Genomic DNA, 8,265 nt, shown 5'->3' with positions numbered 1-8,265 from the left:
ACGACTTTTTCAAATTTTTACTATGTGGTGTTCCTACTTATTCTTAAGTAAGGTATCCCCTCTCTCTCTCTCTCACACACACACACACACACACACACACACACACACAGTCTATGTTAAGTCAATTTGTAAGTGCGTTTTAAAGCTGAAGTTCACAGAAAACACCTGAGTTTGTGCATTTTATTCTACATAAAACAAACCTTTTATGTATAAAATGACCAAGACAGAAGTACAAGACCATTTATGCTTTTTGGAGCTGTGATGCTAATGAAAGGCTACTTCACATAACAAATGAGACATTACAAAGAGTTGTTTAGTCTCAGTGGTTGTTTAGTGCAGACCACCTCAGGCCCTAAATGACAGACAGAGAGAGATTTGGTTTGGGTGAGTGTTTTCGTGTGCCTGTATGGTCCCTTGTGGCACCAATCAACATTGTCATATAAAGCCCACTGATGGTTTGTCACAGTATTTAATATTAATCTCATATGTGTCTTACAGCAAGAGAAATTAACAGTATTTGCTCAACACATTGAAGTCTGGCAGCCAAAGCGAGGCATTAACATTGTAATTTCCCCTTGCGGGATTAATAAAGTATACATTATTATAAATGTTAGTGCCTATCACAAAGTGACAATTATGAGGTGACATTGTGAACCAGAGCAGCTCACAAGGTTCTGCAAGTCAGTAAACTTCAGGCTTTACATGCAGATACTGTACAAGTCTTGATTTAAGTGTTTCGATTCTGTCGCTGTTATCGTGACATATTAACATTTGTGGGAAGGTGAAAGAATCAGCGAAGGGGGGGATTGAGTTTCCCAGCTCAGACAGAAAGCCACAACAAGTGATTCATCAGCTACCCCAATTAATACACCCTGAAAAGGAAAAAAAGTCCATCTTAAGTGGTGCTGTACTTAAGTTAATTTGTTAGATAAAACAAGATGAAAAACATCATGTATGAACCGGATGAGCAGACAAGGATCAGAGAATGTCTTTGTAGATAGTACAACTATTTAACTAGTTGTTGAAAACTATACCCTAATGGATAAAAAAGTGATTGGTGGAGTTTGCCTCCAAATAATACCCCCCCCTCTCCTTTTTCCCTCATTTTGTGTTATCTAGGTTGTAGTGCTTGATGGGGAGACACTGTTAGATCATGGAGGGAAATAGAGAACATGCATGCCATGTTGTCAAGTCAGATAAGAGACTACTCAGAGTGTGTGTCTACGTTTAAGTGCAAGTGTGTGTCTGTGTGTGTGTGTGTGTGTGTGTGTGTGTGTGTGTGTGTGTGTGTGTGTGTGTGTGTGTGTGTGTGTGTGTGTGTGTGTGTGTGTGTGTGTGTGTGAGTGTAGATGGCGTAGAAGAGTCTGGGTCTCTGATTGCCTTTGCTAGGCTTCCCACATTAAAGTGGCCTCTGCCTCAGGGAAGAGATTCCTGGCTGCATGGCAAAATGGAGAGGGGTGGGGAATATGGCAAGAAAAAGATATGGGAGAAGGGAGTGAAGTGGGAGAGTAGGGGCATTTAGGTGAAAAGAAGCTGCCAAAACAACTCCCAGGCTTCATCTGGCCTGCATCCAACTGTCCAACACACTTGTTCAATCTCTCTCTCTCTTCTCTCTCTCTCTGTCTTACAAACACACAAATACACAGCTTCGCCCCCACCAAATGTTCCTAAGTGCGGACCGCACAGGGGGTAGCCCCCTAACCTCCCTGCCCCCATATCCCATTCCTCTCTTCCCCCTCTCAGCTTTAATTGAGAAGACAAATGGATCTTTCAGAGCCCACTACCACGCCACCATACATCAGTCATGACAATGTTAGCTTTATAGCGGCGGGCTTGCCATGAGCCGAACCATATGTTCGGCCCGCGCCACACGCACGAGCAAACACCTCAATACCATGCTAATGGCGCCCCAGTAATTGCCTGTTGTTTTATTATTAAAGGTAATTTAGGTCCCAATGGAATTCATTCAACATTGTGTGCTGGCCCCACCCAAACAGCCCAGTGGAGAGACCACTCTTCCTGTGTCGGACATCAAGAATCCCTTTTATCTCTCCCGAAATAAAATATTATTCTAGATGATGAAACATGCTACAGAGGGCCACATACCATCAGCCGTTAGCCTCTGTAAGACAATGTATTTTCCCACGGTTGGTTTCTTTCATCAATCTAACACTGGTTTTCTTTTCATATTCTCAGATATCTTTTCTACTACTCAAAAAGAAAAAAAAAACAGATTGCCCTTTTAAAGAAAATGTTTGTTTTGTTAGCATTCATCAGTTCAGGTAAGATTTAGTAGCACTCATGGCTATGGGAGTCATAGGAGCTGTAGTTATTAAATGCATACAACAAAAATCATTATTTTAGTCAAAATGACTAGTCAAAATGTTGCTAAAATGTTATTCTCAAGCACAATATGTATTTATGTTCAAATATAGACAGACAACCTCACTATCTTGTCTGAACTTTTCAAAGGGAGTTATGAAACTGTATATGGGAGAATATATTGAAAAACTAAAGCTAGTGTAACACAAGCAAACTCAATTGTCCTCTATGGACATTTTAAATTTTTTCCAAACTTACTGGGTGGAGTGACTGGTACTGACAGTAGTTCAGAGATTAGATATAAGTCTGCATGTCATAGCAATGTTCACTGCATCTACCCAATGTTACCAATCTTTACATAGGTAAGTGCCTTGTCTCCAGGGAGTGCAACCTGAGTTAGTTGAGGGTGCTAAAATGAACATGCGTCACATTAAAAGTTTCCTCTGTGTATTTCCCTCCCGTATAAATGGCAAGCATAACAATGTATATATCAGTTAAAAGTGCTGTAGGTAGGATTGGGAAGATCCAGGACTTAGCCAAAAAATTTGAACATCAACAACTCCTCAGTCCCCCCCTTTCTGCTAAAGCCCAAAACTGTCTCCTAAGCCCCTCCCCCCACAAGGGAGAATGAATGCGTGTGCATGACCAATGATTGACAAATGATTTTTACAAATCGCACTACAGAGACAATTTTTTTTAAATACCTGCGTCATGTAGTTCTACTGGAACATAGGGTCAGTTTCAGCAAATATGACAGAAAGTTTGGAGAGAACACACCAAAGGCAGAGCACAATTTGGGTAGTTCAGGGGGCCTGGGAGTGTGAACAGTCCCAGGAAATATCTGTTTAGAAAGCTAGAAATACAGTTACTAGCATATGTGGGTAAATAAGAGCCAGTAACATATATTTTGGCCATATCTAGTGGGTTTCTTACAAAAGGGTTTTGGCCAGAGAAGTGTAAACTACAGGCGCAAGCACATAATAAACAGCTGAGAAGACAGTTGGCCTGTGCATGACGAACTCAGCTGGCAGATGAGCTTGTAGTTTTGATGATGTTGTCTAATGGCAGCGTCTGGAATCTGCTCCAGATTAATGTGAGTGGGCAGAAACAGGCCACTGAAGCCTGATTTATTAAAAGCTAGATACAGAGTTATGTGAATGTGATAACTGTGAATTACAGTGCAGCTGTAAAGGAATATGATGGATTATTATGAAAGAAGTACATCTTAAAGAAAAGCAGACACTCCTGAGACGTGAGAAAATGTCACATTGACATCCACAAACTGAGAATCTGTCATAAGATTTACTAATGTGCTGTGATATACTGGTGACTTTTTTCAACCTTGTCAGTGAAAGGTCCCTCATAACACACATTCACATACATGCAAAGCTCTGCATGTCCCGCAGAGTGCTTATCAGTTTATCTTAAGTGTCTTTCCGCTTTCTTACTGAGATCTCCAGTGTGTTCTCTGTTCTTTCAGCTTGATTACCACTGATACATTTCTCACCTAATTACCCTTTATTGTACCTTTTACTTCACGTCTTACTCATTTCTATATCTCTTTGTCAGTTTGTTTCCCAACACAGGAAGCAAGTGTGGTACCCTGGGATCATCTGGGGCTGTGTGATCAGTATTGCTATTCTTCCTGCGCCTTGCTCCCATAGTTTTTCATGCCTGGTGTCCAGCATGCCTATCCTCTGACTGGACTTACTCTCATGTGGGGCCAAAAACACCAAAATAACAATCTTCCCTCCCATCATCTGCTCACTCTTACATTCTGGTCTCTTTTCCAATGTCTTCCAGCTACCCACATGTGACACTGCATTTTATCACATCATTGTGAGCATGTAAAGAGGTATAACCAACAGTATGGTAGATTCATTCTGAGAGGAATCTACCAATCTACTTTCTGAGATGACATTTGTCTTCTCTTGCTTTTTCACTGTTTCTACTCTCTCTCTCTCTCTCTCTTTCTCTCTCTCTCTTTCTCTCTCTCTCTCTCTCTCCCCCTCTCTGTCTCTCTTTTTCTTTGTCTCTTGCTCTTGTTCCCAGCAGCATGTGAACATTAGCCAGGGTTTTTATCAGAGGGCTTCCAGCAGAGCTCCAGCAGGCCTTCCCAGGAGAGGAGGCTACAGGAAGTCGTAGGATGATAAAACTGGGCCATTACTGGGCCAGCACAGGACCCAAGGGTTCATTACCCCCCTCCTCCTCCTAATCTCACTCGGTGACTGCAGCACAACATAATCCTGAACACACCTCAAACTCATTACATAATCAATCTGTGATGGCTTATCATTTACATGCCAGTTTGGGCATGGATCATGCTGAAATTGTGCTTGTGATACTGGAGAAAGAAATAGCCTGATAGTCTGACTGAAATGCAATTTTGTTTCACTTAATTCACAAAAACAAATCTGTAATGTGGGGAGATTTAGATGTCTGGAACCAGGCTCAAAAAAAAAAGAAAGTATTTTTGCACCAATAAATGAGAGAGATGATAAGCATCCAACGTGAGATTAGCAAACTCAAATATTTTTAGAACAGGACATTAGAAAATGTAGTCAGACAATGTACTATTTAACAAGTAAAAAGAATATTAAAAGTCCCTCAGCATTGAGCTATTACTCAGCACTCTGCCTGGCCATGAGAATGGGTGCAAGGAGGACATAAAACAAAAACAGCTGCCTCTGAGGTGACGTCACAGCCTTGAACACCGCTGATGTAGCTCCCAAGAATAGTACACAAAAACATAGAGCTGCAGCTCTTGAATAGTAGTATGGGGATGCAGAGATTTAATTGGCAGCGTTGGTCTTGTAGAAGTGATGACAGCTGATAGAGAGAGCAGCTGGAAATGACAGCAAGAGCTCAGCACTGTGTAGCACTTAGAGAGAGAGACACAGAGAGAGATGCATCTTACTGATTATTTCATAGTATGACCATCACAAAAGTGAAATGAACTGCAGCTATTTGTATTTTTGTATTTTGTATTTCATGTCATTTGTCTGTCATTTTAGTGTTTTCATCTTTTTATAATTATTTATTTGTTTAAATTTTTTTTAAACGAGTTGTAGGCAAATGTGCTTATTCACTCTTTGCTGAGAGTTAGATGAGTATTTCAATACGACTCTCATCTGTACAGTCAAAAATAAATACGGTAAATAAGCTACTGCAAGCTGCTGGTTAGCTTAGCTTAGCTGGAACCAAGTGAAAATACCTAGCCTAGCTCTGTCCAAAGGCAACCAAATTCGCCTACCAGCCCCTGTAAAGCTCACCAATCAACATATAATTTCTTTTTTGTTAACTCTGTATACAAGTTTAGGCACATTTTCTTAATTTTGGACAGAGTCAGGCTAGCTGTTTCCCCCTGTTTCTAGTATTTGTGCTCAGCTAAGCTAACTGGCTGAAGCTTCATATTTAGCATCCAAACACGACAGTGGTGTCAAACTTCTCATTTAACTTTCAGCAAGAAAGAGAATAAGCGTATTTCTCAAAATATTAAATAAATTACGATACACAGTAGGCCTACAGTATTTTAATTTCAGTTTACCAGAATGACCCTTCTTCTTCTTTAGGTCTAAACAATTCTCTGTGTTGCATCTGACATTCCTCTGCCAATCCAGAGAGAGCAGCCAAATGACCCTGATGCTCTTGGGACCCCCTGTTCCCCTCCCTGCTCATACCAGCAGATCAGCCCAGCTAGTTTCCTTATCTGTTCACCACTCAATTACCCTGTGCAGCAGAGGGCATTTGAAGCCTCTTACGAGTGGCCTGGAGGTTACAGTGTACTGAACTGGGAGGAGGCACAGGCTGCTGATGGCCTTTTAACCCTCCTTTTACAGAGATAATAAATGACGGGATGTAGTGGCTCAAAGGTTCAGTAAGTTAACTCCACTGGTAATTATGTAAAAATGTGTGTTTGTTTAATACACATAATCTAGATTTTAAGGTTTCTCTTTATTTATTTTTTGCTGGATGAAATGCTGACATATTTTGTAATCCATTTTTTGGTAAATTCCATAGTTCCCATGCTTTGTCACAAGCCATTTGATAGCACACAGTTTGTGGTTTGATTAAAGTTTTGAGGGATGTCTGAAATATTTATTGAATCCTCCATCAGCCAATGACAAGCTGCTGAGCTGCAGTCTGAAGGCAACAAATCAGTTCAAAGAATCTTTGTATCCTAGGTGGTAGTGCACATTTAACCTTGAAGGGAGTCTCTTCAACCTTTTGATTTTGTATCTGAAAAAATAAAATAAAAGATAAACAAGCAAAGATATTTGAATAGTGCATTAAAGGTTTCATAATACAGGACATATCATAAGCCACCCTCCATAGTAGGAATTGGGAACAGAGAACATTGCTCTAGTTTTCATACCTAGAGGACAGTCAAGAGGTCTGCATGAGTCTGCCTTCCAAACACAGATGGAGAGTGTCAGAGAGATACAGATGAGGTTGGATTGAGAGAATCTGACTGTGGTGAATGCAGTGGAGAGTACAGCACGGAAAGCTACCATCTCTTGTCACGTTCATGTCTCTGTGTCTGCAGGATGTTTCCCTCCTTTTAAGGCAGCGGTAGTGTTCTGCTTTCTTCAGCATTGCAGCTACAGAGTGCAATGTAGCAGGAGATGTCCAAGGAGCCACATCTCAATAATCCATCACTTAAATATATTTCTACAAATATACACAAACCCTTGCCGTAATGATCGTTCCTGCTATAAATTGCAATTCATTCTGATTTTTTTTATTATTAAGATCCAAAAGCACTTTATAATCAATTTAGACTATTTTCCATTTATCTGTATCACAAACACAGAGGTTTTACCTCTTTATCATTTCCTTTTACTCCAACTTCTATGAATCTCTCGATGCAATTTTACCAAAATGTCCATCCTCATTACACAAATAAACCGGCTCATTTCTTTACCTTTTCATCTCCCTCTTTGTAACATGGAAGATCAGGTTTGATTGTGTCATTCACAGACAGAGACTTATCTCTCTGTCAGCACCCAGCTGCTCCATATTAGCTATCAAACTCTCGGTGACAGCATCTCCACACCTGTCCATCCATCACAGCCAGGACACTCAGTGGCATCACTGGGTGTTTGTATGTTTATCAGTAATTGCAGGGGAGGTGTTAAGACTGAAACCAGCTGTGTGCGACTCATTGTCAGCATTCAGTCAGCTGACATGAGTCTGGCAGGGAGTCGACAACAGCAAGGGAGTTGAACCTCTTAAACATGTCTGCAGGTCACACCATCCATGTGTAATTTCACATGAGCCCTGCTAAGATTATATTCTGACTCTTAGTAATAATCATTGGAGCGGAAGTGATATGCACATGGGAAGTTTTTATATAGAGCACATGGTCAACTAGAACTGGAGGGATCCGATACTGTAGTCAAGGACACAACAGCAGAGCATATTATTACTGACATGAGGGTTTGCACAAGAAGCCCTTTGGCTGAAGGGTGGTCTCTCCACTCACTGCACCACTCTACCAGCCCAAATGCAATCAATAGAGCAAGATTTAAGAAAGACTTTGTAGGTTTGTGTATATGTGCATGGCAGCATGTGTGTCTTGTGCATGTGTGCAGAAATCTGACTGCAGCAATGTTCTCCCCTCTCTCTTTTTCTTCATGTGTGTTCCACGTGTTCCAGCCACATTTCTGCAAATATTTATACCGGGTGTAAAACGCTCTTGATCTCTCTCCCCTGTTTACTCTCCTGTTCTTTCTCTCGGCCGACTCTCACACTGACCTTTTTTCATCATGACTGAGAGTGACAGGAGGGAGGGGACAAAGAGTCAGAGGGACAGAAAAAGAGCAAGTAAGTACAGAGTGAGGTCAGGGGAAGAGAAAGGGAGTGAGGAGAAAGCCTCTGGTGGGAGGAGAGAGAGAGAGAGAGAGAGAGAGAGAGAGAGAGAGAGAGAGAGGGAGAGAGAGA

At 41.2% G+C, this 8,265-nt stretch overlaps 1 long non-coding RNA gene across 2 annotated transcripts; it reads right to left on the bottom strand.

Moving 5' to 3' along the window:
• Positions 1–6,367: 6,367 nt before the first annotated feature.
• On the bottom strand, positions 6,368–7,381 carry LOC114556861 (uncharacterized). Of its 2 annotated transcripts, none has more exons than XR_003692792.1 (3): positions 7,247–7,381; positions 6,698–6,993; positions 6,368–6,561 (listed from the first exon to the last, which is right to left on the bottom strand). It is a non-coding gene; the product is annotated as an uncharacterized LOC114556861 (long non-coding RNA). The 2 variants fall into 2 exon arrangements; XR_003692762.1 differs by having other exon boundaries at positions 6,698–6,923.
• Positions 7,382–8,265: the final 884 nt, after the last annotated feature.

The sequence above is a fragment of the Perca flavescens genome, chromosome 1, assembly GCF_004354835.1.
Source record: "Perca flavescens isolate YP-PL-M2 chromosome 1, PFLA_1.0, whole genome shotgun sequence".
NCBI lineage: Eukaryota > Metazoa > Chordata > Actinopteri > Perciformes > Percidae > Perca > Perca flavescens.
The sequence above is the reverse complement of the archived record's forward strand: the minus strand, read 5'-3'. Positions and strand labels throughout refer to the sequence as shown.